Source organism: Rhipicephalus microplus, chromosome 5, assembly GCF_043290135.1.
Source record: "Rhipicephalus microplus isolate Deutch F79 chromosome 5, USDA_Rmic, whole genome shotgun sequence".
Taxonomy (NCBI): domain Eukaryota; kingdom Metazoa; phylum Arthropoda; class Arachnida; order Ixodida; family Ixodidae; genus Rhipicephalus; species Rhipicephalus microplus.
Window position 1 is genome coordinate 154,980,235 of NC_134704.1, and position 14,407 is coordinate 154,994,641.

Below are 14,407 nucleotides of genomic sequence, written 5' to 3' on the forward strand. Positions count from 1 at the left end.
AAGGTGGAAAGTGCGAGCAAGGAGGTAAAGTTGCTGTAACATTTTGCACTCTTTTCTCCATCGGCAGCCTTCGTGAAGACTTCTCTGATGAACAGTGTGAAGCACAGGTACTATTTCTTGAAGAAATTCTTCAATTTTTTAAACTATAGTAGGAAACATGAGCACTGTTTTACAGAGCATTTTTGTATATCAGTGAGCCATCTCGTTTGAGGCTTTTACACACGTGTTTCGCCATTTTTTGTCTAGGCGAGATGACAGTGGAAAAATGCTGGTGGTTGTCACACAATTTTTACGCTGAAAATGCTCATCAACGTGAAAGTTACCGTACTTTGACGTTAAGCCGAATGCAGACAGCGAACATATAGGCAGGACATCTATTCTTAGCCAACTTGCAATGAGCGATACATCCGGGCCAATCTATACAGGAGACCTTGTCCAGTCCACAAATGGGACGCGAGAATGTCGTCTGGAAGCGCGTGATGAATGGTTAAGTTCGATAACAGTGCCACAGGGAAGCCCGCGCTTGGAACAGTGCCACGAAGCGCCGCGGTACGCCTTCGTAGCAGATGATTCACCGAGAGTAGCACAAGGTAAGACTGCAGCACCGCTAGTTCTCGCGACCGCTGTTCGCCACAACCTCCTCTGCTGGCGGAGATATGGAGCTTTGAAACTGAGCTTATTCTAGTAACGTTCATTTACCTTCATGCCGAGTGCCGCCGCTGTTCCGACCACTTTTTCGGCGTAATACTGTTCAGTGAGAATATGCGTACTCTCGCTATCTTCACACTGGTAGCGTAGCTGATCTGAATAAAAATGTCAAAGCAGCAATGATGTTAGTGCCATGTAAAGTTTGAAAAGTGTTAGTACACCACCAGAATTTTTTTTCTTCTCAAATCCATAATATTCATTCTGACCCTGACTACTATTTTTATTTACTGAACAATCTCGCAATTAAGATCTCCAAAAAGATGAAATTCACAGTGACGTATAACATCAAAGTCGAATGAGGGTCACACTGAAATTGAGCAGAGGCGCAGTCTTAATAAAGCATTCTTGAATTTGGACGTTGTGCTAGAGGGCTACATGCGGGGAAATGGCAATGTTCGAGCAGTTCAGATATTACGCAAGAATCGGTTTTGTTAGATTGAGGTTTAACTTGATATACCAACTGTAACGGGTTGTTGAACAAGCAGGAGTTGACTCGGCGAAGGAGAGCTTTATTTAGCGCAAGGGCTAACTGAACGCAAGCCTGCGATCACAGCAAGTCTTCTTCCTTTTCTATCCTCGAGCTCCATGCCCACGGCCCTCGTTACACAACCCACAATTTACCTGACACTTCTTCAAATGCTTTCAGAATTCCAGGAATACGGCACCGTTCTGCGTTCTCTGACTAACTGACTGTGCAAGAATTCTGAGTCTAACCTTATTAGGTCCACACACAAAAGCGCACCTGAAGCCATGGTAGCCGCCTGTAAGAACTTTGCTTGAGCAAAGTATGCATACGTTTTCGGTGGGAACCATATCTCAGGGCTCAACTCACGTTGCCAAAAACGTAGATGTTTAGACCATGGCTAGTGCTACCTGTTTCTCATGTCTTCGTTCTCTGAATGTTTCTCCTTTCCCGACAAACCACTACATCTGTTGACAAGGCTAACATGTATTGAGCCCATGGCAGGTGGCTTTTCAGCGAAGTTTTCTATTCTTGTGAAGCACATCTGTCTAAGCGCCTGAAGGTACGCATTGTAGCATGAAAGTCATGCGTCGTGGCAGGCAACAAAATACTCTTTAGAAACCGTTTCAAAAAATAAGGCGGAAATGTGAGCTCGTTGGCTTTGGTGAGATCAAGACTACAAAATACCGGCGTTCATCTTGTTTTCACAGCTGCTCTTGTTCTTATGATTGCGTGAGTTACCCCTCTCATCGTTATTTTGTAATTTAGTAAATTTAGTCAATGCCTAGCATTTCTAGTGTAGCGAACAAACGTGCAGCACTATAGACACATTGAGCCAATGAAAACAAACAAAATTGCAGACAACACAATCACTAGCTGTCTTGCGCGTGACTTCAGTTGGTTTTTGTTTTGAAGTTTGCGCTTCTGTTCAAAAGAACATGCGTACGAGCCTAGTGAGCTGGCACAAAAGAAAAAGAGAGATGATTTATTTAGAGGCAGAGAGGTCAGCCTGAGCTAGTTTGCTCTAGCATGGTACTCAACACAAGGGAAGGCGGATAGGGGCAACAAAAATTAAGTGATAAAGGATGGCGATGTTCACAGAAGCAAAATATGCTTATACGCAGCACAACTTGAATAACAGCATCAGAGCAGATGCACAAGCTACCTGGTGCAGATATTTGTAGCTTAGAGGGGTCCTGTAAAACTTTTCGAACATAATCAGAAAACGCTGCTAATCCGTAGTAGAGGCTCCCAAGAACACGTGAGGCAAATGTTATAGCGCAGTACGCTGCTTTGAATTCCCTATAGAATATCAAAGTCAACTAAAAGTTGCTCCCTCTTCCCTCGACGAATGACGGAAGACGCTCGAAAATCACACGTAGAATGCCAATCCATCAGCCACTAGCTGATTTGAACATGGCACACTCGGTCATCACAGAGATCGCTGCGAGAGGCCATCACTTGTCCACGCGTGCGCGAGCCATCGCACTAAAACCGCATATTTGAAGAAGAAAAAAGTGCTCAAGGTCATCAGTAGCGTGAGACGTTTTCTTTTTGCCCCAGCCGTCTCTCCCTGCTTAGCTTCCAGTGCTTTAGTCGGGACGAGAATAGAGAGAATGCGATTGGAGCATGTCGCAATTTTTTGTAACTCCACTCGTACTGGGCGGATTCTTGAAATTTTGACGGCGTTCAATTTGTGAGGCAATAAGCTTTTCCAGTGAGGTGATTCTATAGTTACTCAATGGAGTGTTTCAGGGCCCTTTTATTGTAAAGCGTTCCGTCACGAACAGTGCGAATCACCAAACCAAACACTACCAATAACAGTGGGCGCTTGCTCATATTGAAGCCCTACAGGCCAATAATGATAAATAGGAGGATATTTGTGAAAAAGAAATATGCCAACATGTTACACTAGCTGTCAAATAATCATAGTTGTCCATCAAAGCAGCTTTCGAAAAGCTTTAAACGATGAGCTTCCAACGGAGGTGCTCAAGTGAAGGTGTGATTTTCGGTAGATTGATTGGAAATCATAAAATATTTTAGCTTCACACACCACAGGCGAAAAAAAAGGTACTGAATGCTCGAAGCGTTACTCTCCGTAAGTAATCCCCATGATTAACTGATAATGCAACGACTAAATTTCACTGGGTGAGCACACTATGAGTATACGTTAGTCACATGGTGATCTGTTCGTTTTTTTTTTGCTACGCGATATACATGCTTACCCAGTTATCATCTTAATTTTGCTGCTCTTTGAAATACTTTTTAGGGTATGCATCTGGCTTCGTGCCTTTCTATGACCTGCACTGATTGTGATGATGATTTTGGGTTATGTGTGAAAAACTTAAGTTTCCAGTTTCTAGTTCTACTTTAGCCAAATATATGTTCTCGAGGCAAGAAAAGAAGGACACTCGTACGTCTCCCGACGAGGCCTTCACCTCGACTCAAACGTTGGACAGCCAGGAGCAAAACCAAAGAAAATAAGAACAATGCTTCTGAATAATAGGTACAGAGGAACCAGAGAAATAAAGTGCAATGCTCATCGCAAAGCTTATATGCACAGCTTTAGAGGGTCTAAAAACGTTTCAGCTATAAACAATCGTGGTTGTTTAATCACTCTTATTCTGTTTTCATCCAAATCCAATAAAGTTCTTCTGAGATTAAAAAATAATCAGTGATTTTGCTTTCAGCGCTTACCTCAATATTGTGCTCATCAGTGATTGTTAATGCTAGAGAAATAATTCATTGTTTATACATTCATTGTGAACTATTCTCACTTACTTGGACAATGTATTCACAAAGTTTTTCTGCATGGTAAGCCTAAATGAAGGAACGATTAAGGCCTTCATCAGCTGTCGTAGCCGCATCAAGGATACTAATAAACGTCTTTTCGCTTCATTGGGTAATTTATTACAAAAACTAGCCACAAGGCATTATGCTTGTAAAGTTCATAAATACATGGTTCCGCATATATTTTATAAGTGTCAAAATGTCACTTCATGTTTTATGACACTAAACACTGAAGTTTGCTCGAGGAGACAGTGCTATACAAAGAGATACTTGACTAAATAGGGAAACCGAAAAAGATTAGCTTGTGTACTCACTTTCAGTGAGCGAAGGTTTTGCTAAAACGACGGCTGCCCCAGCCAAAATGCAGCCATAAATAGCTACCAGATTTTCCATTCCATTGTCCAGGTGGATGGAGATGCGGTGACCTGGAGCTACGCCGTTGTTCCGGAAACCAATAGCATATCGCTTCATGTGAGCCAGCGTTTCCTTCCGCGTGAGGCTGACAACATCACTGACCTGCAATTAGGTGCTACAATTATGCGTATGAAAATCACAGTATACTTTCGAAAAAGAAAGGCAATGCAGGTTTATCTTAAAGGGAAGCTGAAGAAGTTTTAAGATTTGACAAAACTATGTCGTGAACAAAAACCGACATTGTTGTTGACAATTCGCTGATTTTTTTTTTGCCTGGTGGTGGCAGTAGTGAATGCTGAATACGCGAAAACATTTGTGAATCCCACATACGATGGGAATTGATGATATGCGAACCATAAATAAGGAAAGTTGATGTGTCGATTTGAAATTAACACAACCTTACGAGGCAGACGGACGTAGTACATTGTACACTAGTAAAATGTGCGCACTAAGGTATCTAGAAAAGACACAAGTATGTTGTTTACAGTCACGCTAGGACGGTACCACTAGTATTTGAACTACCAGCAGCAGAAGTGGTAGGCTTGTAAATTATGCCGTACATAATTTGATGATATGATACTCATGTTGGCGCCAGTCATTTGTCACCCATTCACGTCACGGTATATCATATTTTGTACATGTGAAGCTAGCAAAATGGCCACGAGCGCAATATGAGCGTAGCCAGTAGTCACGCTGTGCTTTACACGCCTGTCATGATTATCATGTTTCGACGTGTCATTTACCTTCGTTGTCCGTCCGCGTCACGTAATACGAAATTCGGTATATGCGAAGCTAGCGAAACTGTCTCTAACCCATCATGAGCAAGGCATGTAGTCATGTTCTTACTTGACACGCTTTTCATAAGTATCATGTTTGCTCCAGTCATATACCTTCATTTTTCATACTAAATTCGGTATGTGAAAGTAGCGGAACAACCGCGAGCGCACCATGAGCGTAGCGTGTAGCCACGGCTTACATTACATGCATGTCATGATTTTCAGTTAAGGCGCGTCACTTATGTTCACCATGCCGTGATGTCCTACCATACCAGTTTTGCAATATGTCAAGTGAACGAAACCACAGCAAGAGAATGATGATAATAACAAGTAAATAATGATATTCATGAGATCACTGTCATGTTTTTCATGTTGTGACTAGTCACTCGTGCTCGTCATAAAGTCATGTTATGCCATACGAATGCTGGTTTAGATACCATTGTCGAATCGGTCACGGGAGCTACACTCTAAAAAAAGAGCGAGTAAAAAGGGTGTCTTTTTGTCCCACAACAATATCGTCATCTATATTGCGTTCCATCTTTGCGCTATCGCCCGCGCCCGGTACATTTCGGTCACGATCGACATGCTCATTATCAGGGTTACATTGAATTCTCGGTAGGGAAGGGGCCAGCGCCGGGTTTTCAAGAATGGCAGCGCACGCAAGCCTGATGACGATTATTGTTGTGGGACAAAAAGGACACCCTTTTTGCTCAATATTCTTTAGAGTGTGAAAGCCATAAGCGGTTTGATTGATAGATTAGATAGATGGATAGATAGATAGATAGATAGATAGATAGATAGATAGATAGATAGATAGATACGAGCAAAAGTGCCGATGTTCGCTGAAAATGCTGCGCATTAAAAAAAATTGTTCTTCGTCCACGCGAGCCATCAAAACTATGGAAGTCAAAAACTACGTCACCTTCACTAACTTCATCGGAAGATTCTTGTCGCTTACGCATCCTTACTGACTGAGATGGCGTTGTTTATGCGATGGCGGCTGATTCATAGTGAAGCTCGAAGTTTGGCGGCTTTGTTACGGTATGTGGAGGGACAGATGCTGAAGCATCTCACGTACTACCTTCAACCGTGGCCTCTATAACTCACTCAATATGTGCCATTGCCGGAGCAAATCGAGGAGGCCACTCTTCAGTAGAGTTGCTCCTGACAGTGTGGCATACGTATGATGACATCGCCACGTTTACGCAGAGTTTCGAGAAACCCAGCGTCCATAGCCCTTACTTTTCCTGCCAAAAAAGCTCTTTGCATTTATTTTTGAAAACTCTAACATCGCTTCTCGAATGCAGCGGCGATCAACTGCCTTTACGCACTCTAGGACACATACCTTCAAAAGTGTTTCAAGTTGCGCTTTATTCAAGGTCTTTCTAATTGAAGGCCTTGTAATTGCTCGATTTATCTACTGAATTGTTCGCAAGAGCTAGGCTAGTAACGTTATGCCATCACGCTATACTCGGCGGGCTAACATAGATATTCCAACTTAATCCTCAACATTTAAATATCGGCAGTTGTAGGTTTACATCCTGTTCTCAAACCAGACGGTCAGGCCACAAACATCCATCAACCTTGTGGCATCACTGTTTCTACACTAACTGTATCTTTCATTTTTAGGGGCGAAGCTCCTTTGTCCATTGGTCGTTCTCTCTTTCGTATGTAGCATATAGCAACCTCCAGTTTATGACTTCCTAAATAGATAGCTTTGTGTGTATATGTCTTTGGCAATTATATGACCAGACGCCGTTAGAGATTTTCACAGCATGTCCACGGAGTGAATAATGAGGCGTGGGGCGAAGCGTTCGTCCGTCCATCTGCGTGTGCAACCGTCCACTCGTCCGTCCGTTCACCCTTTCGTGAATCTGTCCATGCTTCCGTCCGTCAGTCCGTGCGGCTGTGCTTCTGTCCTTCCGTATGTCTGTTCGTCTCTGCTTCCGCTCTTCTATTCGTCCTTGCGTCCATCTGTCTGTCTGTCCATCCGCACTTCCGTTCACTTATGCTTCTGTCTGTCCTTGCTTCTGTCCGTGATTCCATCCTTCTATCTATGCATCCGTGGTTCCGTTCGTACGTCCATGCGTCCATTTATCAGTCCATTCGTTCTCTCGTGCTTCCGTTCACCCGTCCCTCCATGCGTTTGTGGCTCTGTCTGTCTATTCATCTAGACGTTTCTTCCCACAGCAAATTAGAGAACTTGATAAATTTTTTGGCTGTATAAATGATGGAAATTAATAGAATATTTTAACTCTACTTGATTGCCGTATTCAAGTTCCTGAATTTCAATGCTTGATTTTTATTCTATTGTACAGTTTTGAAGTGTTATTGAATATAATATATCCGTGCTTTACGCAGTTCATACTTTTCCCGGTTATAGTGACATTACTATCAATAGTTTTGGAAGGGTGCACTATGTATCATTTCAGCATGCTAAATATTGTCCCTAAATCTCTATTCCGAAAACCAGTGTCCCTAACGTGATACTAGTATGTGTTTTGGCGCTGGCACACGCTGGCATTGTCACTTCAGAGGGTGCACTGGAAAATAGCTGGTCGCACTGTAGGGGTGGTGTCTTGATTACAGTGACGCCGGAGCACTGGAAACGCTGAAGCGCTGGAATTTTCCCTGGTATGCGCTGGTGCATACTGGAGCACGTTCTGTTTCTACCGGTGCCACGTGCACACTCATGTAGCATCTGCAGCGGCATGTTTCGGCATCGTTGAGTAGAAAACACGTGATTCAATAATATGGATAAACGCTACCCTAACATTTCCCAAGGAGGCCCCACTATTCGTTACTTTGCAGAGATATAATAGGCGCAAGACATTCATGTTGTGCGGTGGCAATAATATGATCCTCAGCGGGAAGGAGTGTGCATTGGCTCATGTTTAGCTCCGGTTCTTAGTGGCCTTTTACTCTCGTTGTGACAGAAGTCTGATGGTTTACCTTCATTAGACAAGCACAGGTAAAGTGTTCCGCTACGTTGGCAACGTTTTAGTGTCTTACCGCATCGATCAATATGACCCTCGGTGAACCACCAGTGAGATATTTGACATTTTTCGGCGTGAAATGAAGCAACTTGAATTGACTTTGGAGTTTATTTCTGACGACAAGCAACGATGCCTAGAATTAGAAAAGCATTTTATTGGTTAACCGTGTATGTTGGTGGTACGAGCCACGCTCAAAGAAAAGCTTTCTTCTTTTACCACCTGCAGGTAGTGGGATGGAACCCCGGCAGTGGCGGCTGCATTTCCGATGGAGGCTGAAATGCTGTAGGGCCGTGTGCTCAGATTTGGGTGCACTTTTGAAGAACCCCGGGTGGTCAAAATTTCCGGAGCCCTCCACCATAGCGTTTCTTATATTAATATGGTAGTTTTGAGACGTTAAACCTCACATATCCATCAATCCTTCATCTTTTACGTCCACCCACTCGAAGATAGTCAAGCGAAGCATCGCTTTTTCCTGCCTAAAGGCAGCTCTAACTAGTTCTTGTCACTACCAAATAGAATGCAGTTTTTCGCTCCAAGTTCACCGCTTTCAACAAGCAGGCTTTCCTAATCCCCTCCTAACTTTCATTTCCGAGACTCTCCTTACGTCACTATGAGTGCCTGATAAGGGACAAAGCAACAGCCGATTCAACAAGGCTCATTCTAGCACGGATGTTATTCCCTGCGTACACGAAGGAAGGAAAATAGGAGGAAAAGAACGGCAGGGAGGTTAACCAGCCTATATGCAGCCGGTTCGCTACCCTGCGCATGTTAGTGGGATGGGGAAGATGAAAGATAGAGAGCAGAGAGGGAAGAGAGATAAACACGGCCCATTCGCCAGCACAGGTGCACACACTCAATCATAGGCATGTCTTGTCTTTCGTGGTGCGTGTCATTGCTGTTACAGCCACTTGTTCCAGTCCGTGTCGCATAGGGATTTCAACAAAGTATTTGTCACCTTCTGTTGCAATGTCTTCTTTCGGGCACTTGACAGAACAGTGTCCACAGACATTTGGCTGTTGTCGACATGCGCAAGGACGGATGCCAGTGACTGTTTCTGGATGTCATACAACGGGCCGTCACAGAGGATGTGGTGTAGCGTCTCTTCGCAACGACAGGGATCGCAGAGAGCGTTGTCGGCCATTCCTATGACAAAGGATTAAGATTTTGTAAATGCCACTCCTAGCCTTAAGCGATGAAGAAGGGTGGCTTCTCTCCGGTCGAGCACAGGGGGCATACGGAGAGCCATCAAAGAGGACAGGTGGTGTTGACGATCCGTCTCGTTTCTTGGTGGGCACCATAGAGATTTCACGCGCAAGTCGTCATAGATTACTGGCAGAATTGGTCCGCGAAAGTGGTATGGCTTTTTCTCGCGTTCCTTCAAGAGCTTCCCGCACGGCAGTATCGGCATGTTGATTACCTATGACGCCGCAGTGATTTGGCAGCCACTGAAACGTCACATGATGCACTTTCTTGTGTGAAGTGTGGAGAAGACATCGAATTTCAAAAACAAACTCCTAATACAGCCAGCGACGCAGTGCTGAGAGCACAGATTGTAGGGCAGTCCTTGAGTCGCTGAAAATCGACATCGTTGTGCTAGTTCCCGATTGACCACACAAAGTGCAGCGCGCAAAGCAGCTAGTTCTGCTTCTGTAGGTGCCGTGGAGTGGTTAGTCTCAAAGCTAATGGTAATACCTCTCGCTGGGACAACTACTGCACTTGATGAACACTGGCGGTTCGTGGAGCCCTTGGTATATATATGTACACTGTCTGAATATTTCTCGTGCAAAAAAAGGAGAGACAGCTGTTTCAGCACGGGTGATGAAAGCTCAGATTTCCTCCGAATCTCTGGTACACTAAGATGCAGTGTGGGTCGAATAAGACACCAAGAGAGTATCGATGGTTTAGATGCAGGAGTAAAGCCCGAGGGAAGTTTCTCGTTGTACTTCATAATCAATTTAACGAACGATGCTTGGCGCCTCTCTGAAGACAACAGTGCAAAGTGAAGACAGAGAGCATGTGCGAAGTGTCTGATGTGTGTTCCCAGGACTTCTACAGCAATGTTAGTTTGTATTGAATAGTCACCAGCAATTGCATTTGTTGCCTTTGTTGACGTACATCTGGGCAGACCAAGGCACACTCTCAGTGCATGGGCTTGTACTGCCTGTAGAGGACGAACATTGGTCTTGCAGGTATTGCTAAGCACTGGCAAGCTATATCTCAAGAAACCGAGAAACAGGGCTCTGTGGAGTTCCATCATTGCGTCTACTGACATCCCCCACGCCTGTCTTGCCAGAAACTTGAACAATTGGGAAATAGCGGTCAGGCGCTTCTTCATAGAGACCAAATGCAGACTCCCACAAAGGCTCCTATCAATAATAATGTCCATAAACCGGTGGGTTCTGGCGTAAGAACTGGGTCGCCCGCAGATTATGATGACATAAGGGGTCATTGCTTTGCGAGTGAAGACCACCAGCGCGCATTTTTCTGGTGATATGCTGAGACCTTGTTTAACAAGTAGTTGACATTCATAGTTGCTGCTCTTTGAAGCCGGGAACGTATCTGAGGACGTGTGACTGCCCAAGTCTAAACACAGATGTCGTCGTCTGCGTATATTGAGATTTAAATGGTACTTGGCAAGTATTCAGCAAGGCCAATTAGTCCAAGGTTGAAAAGCGTCAGGCTAAGAACTCCGCCTTGCGGAAATCCCCTGGAAGTACAGCGTCGCGTAGTTGGGCCATCTTCTGTTAACACAAAGAAAAATCTTGCAGTGAGGTAACTCTAAATCTAATGAAAGCCTCGACGTTCAATGCCAACCATCGCAAGAGCACCCAAAATGGCTTCTTGTAGTAAATTATCATACGCGTCTTTCACATCTAGAATCAAAGCTGTAGATAGTCGCTGACGGGACCTTTCGTGCTGAACGTACGAAACTAGATCAACGACATTGTCAATGGAAGAGCGGTCACATTGAAAACCAGCCATAGAATTCGGATAAATCTTGTAGTATTCAAGATACCACTTCAAGTGGCCTTGTATCATCAGTTCCCTTATCTTCCCTACGCAGCTGGCCAGTTCTATCGGGCGGTATGAGGCGAGTTCAAGTGGGAGTTTGCCCTGCTTCAAGATGGGTAACAAGCTGCTTACTTTCCAGTCGTCTGGACCATTGCCCTCCTGCCCCGAGATGTTGTCAGAGCTCAACAGTTCTCTTCTTGCACCTTTCCCAAGGTTGCGCAAGGCTCGGTACAGAATACCATCTTGGCCCGGGCGTATACGAGGTTTCTCATAGGCTTAAGAACGTCATTGGCAAAATGGGTGTAAGAGCTGCGTTCTGCGCACGCGACATGCTCGCGGGGCTATGTCATAGGGTCAACAGTGAAAGACATAAGAAACAAGCATGCACTGAGAAACTCGTTACGCGCTATGTAGAATGTGTTTTAACAATTGTATAAAAGATATTGTTTACATGCAGGCTCTCCTACATTGGCCAAACAGGCCGATGCATCAATAATCGGTTGAGGGAGCACGCTTACTCTCTGAAAGGCTCCGTTCCCAGCTACTTGGCGGACCATTGTAAAAAGTGTGGTTCTCAGCCAATTCATGACAAGTGTGTGATCTTGCAGATATATAAAATCCGCGCGTGCACGAGATTAGTGAAGCCTTCCACATTCAACAACTTCGTGCTTCCTGTGTTAGCGTACCCTCAATTTTCCTTATGGGATGTGAATTTAGTTATCTGAGGTCCACTGACTTGGCTGGTTCTTCATAAGGTACGGCGTATGGCACATGTGCGTGATATTCTTTTCATGTTGCGTGGTCATGAGCAGGTTCTGTTTCGTATATATTGCAGTTGGTTTGCAATGAACTTTAGTTGTTAGTGCAGTGCTCTGTTCTCGTCTCTCCTATTCCCTCTTGTCGTTTGCGCTGTAAAGCAATTTCTTCGTCTACCACGCCTCCAAGAACTTAGCCAAAATGTGTTATATTTGCATTATTTCTATTGCAATGTTGCACTCTGTAAGAATCTCTGAGTATAAAATACTTACTCCACAAAAGGTATATTATGAAAAAAATATTTTGGGAGGTCTCAAGCTGCTAAACATTACAAGAAAAAATAAATAATTTTGCAAGAGTGTCATTTTTGTCGCAATCGTTATCCCGTTTTTTTTTTGGAAGGCCTCTTAAATTTCTCGTGGTGTGAATCGACATAAAGTGACATGCGCGCTAGAATGGGCACCCTCGTGATTTTTTACTGTAAGAGCATGTTTTCTCGCTTGGTCAAGGACGCAGCGCCCCGTCTGGCTAACATGTCTCTTTCCACACAATAGGGGTATTTTGTAAACCACTTCAGTGGCACGCTTCATCAACGGCCACGCCTGCTTCTTTCGACAGCCTTTGAAGCATGATTTCCAGTAATGCAAAGGCGCAACTTTGCAAGTTTTTTAGGGGCGGTGAACTGCAGCAGTACTTCATGCCAACTCGCGATCTTTTCAAGGTTGTGTGTAACCTTATGAATAGATGGTATAAACAGCTGCTAGTGAGCACCCGTCCTGTCTACGTGTTTTCTTCGTTTGTGTGGTCGTAGCTTTGGCGCGATATAAACTACTGAATTCAGGCATTCATATCTAATACATGCCATTTTCGTATTTATGTTTGCATGTTCAACAATACAACATCTGAGTGCTGGCAGTCTTTCAGAGTGATGCATGAGGTTTGTACGCCTTAAGAAACAACAAAAAATAGCATGCCACATTTTTTTTCTCGACTCCCTTGAGCAACTTTTTTACGAATCTTTCGAATTTCTGGGTCGCCTGTCAAACAAGCTGACAAGCTCGGCAATTGCTATTGTGAGTTTTAGCATTGTTAGCGCTGTGGGAAAGTTCAAGAGACTGGGTTTATTGAAATTTCTGTGCTCTCGTGTATTTTGAATGAATTGGCAGATGTTGAACAATTTCTACATATATTTTTTGCCTTTTTGGTGATTCAGTGTCATACGTTGTACTACTGTATATTTAGAATTTCAAGCTCAAAAATGCTGCGTTTGTTTTTCCTGAAACCTGCTCCAAATTTAAGTCTTCTTCCTTGAAAATCAAGATAAGATTCTCCAAGTTATTGCTCCAGATCCCAGCTTGGCTGTTCCACCTCTGGTAGCTGTAAGTGGTTACTCTTTCATCCTGCTTTTATGTGTTCATTTTATGTTTTTTGATGTTGCATTGCTTCAGGGTGACATGGTATTATGTGATGTGCTAACTATTTTACACATTTACATCAAGTATTTTGCATGGTTAGCATGTAATGACACTGTAAAGCCAATGTATATGTGCCTACTGTTTTCACTTCTGTATTATTTGTTTCTCCTGTATTCTGAATGTCTAAACACACAAAGGTTATTGTGAAAAGAAACTGCAATTTCGAGACTGTATATTCATTATATTCATTATAATACCACTATATTCTTGCATATTATGCATAAGGCATCTCAAAACACATGAAAACTGTGGCGTAATGACGGGGCAAACACAGTGCACTTTGATATATTATTTCAGTGTACTACAGAAATAAGGCATTCTACATTGCACTACTCTTTTTGCTTTCTGTATTCTTCTCTGCACTGTACTTTTGTGTTGCATAGGAGCATGTTAAAATTAGTTCTTCATTTTTGAGTGCAAATAAAGGCTCTCCTGTTGTACTGTATTATGCATGCTTTGGTCGTTTGAGCTCCATGTCATACCATTCACGTTTCATTTCCGGTCTTCTTTTATAGCAAATAGCATTCCGCTCTGCACACTTGAAGCAGGTTTCTAATTAAGCTATAATTTGTCTTTGAAGCCTGAATGTGCTCGGTACATAATAAAATAAAGGTTGATTTCATTTTGCACTATAGCATGACTTTATCAACGTCGTGTTATATGTGACAGCTCATTTTGAGTGATGTCTTTGTATTTTGTATTCAGCTAGGATTACATGTTACATGTGAGAGCCGTGTATTCCATGCTTCATATTAAACCATAAAAGCAGTGCTAGGGCCAGAATTTCCACACTGTTCCAGGAGCTACTAAAATAGAACATCCGCGCCTGAAAGTCTAGCTAAAGGTTAAGCTTTCTAGTACTCTAGGGGGCCCTACTGGGAGGGGATAACTCGATTTATGGTATTTTTCACATGGGTGTTGGGGCGTGATTCTGCATAAACACTCGCACACCCTCACCCATTTTAATTTTTGAGTTTATTACACCCCTACACTACTTTCGCTGTTTAAGGATGTGAG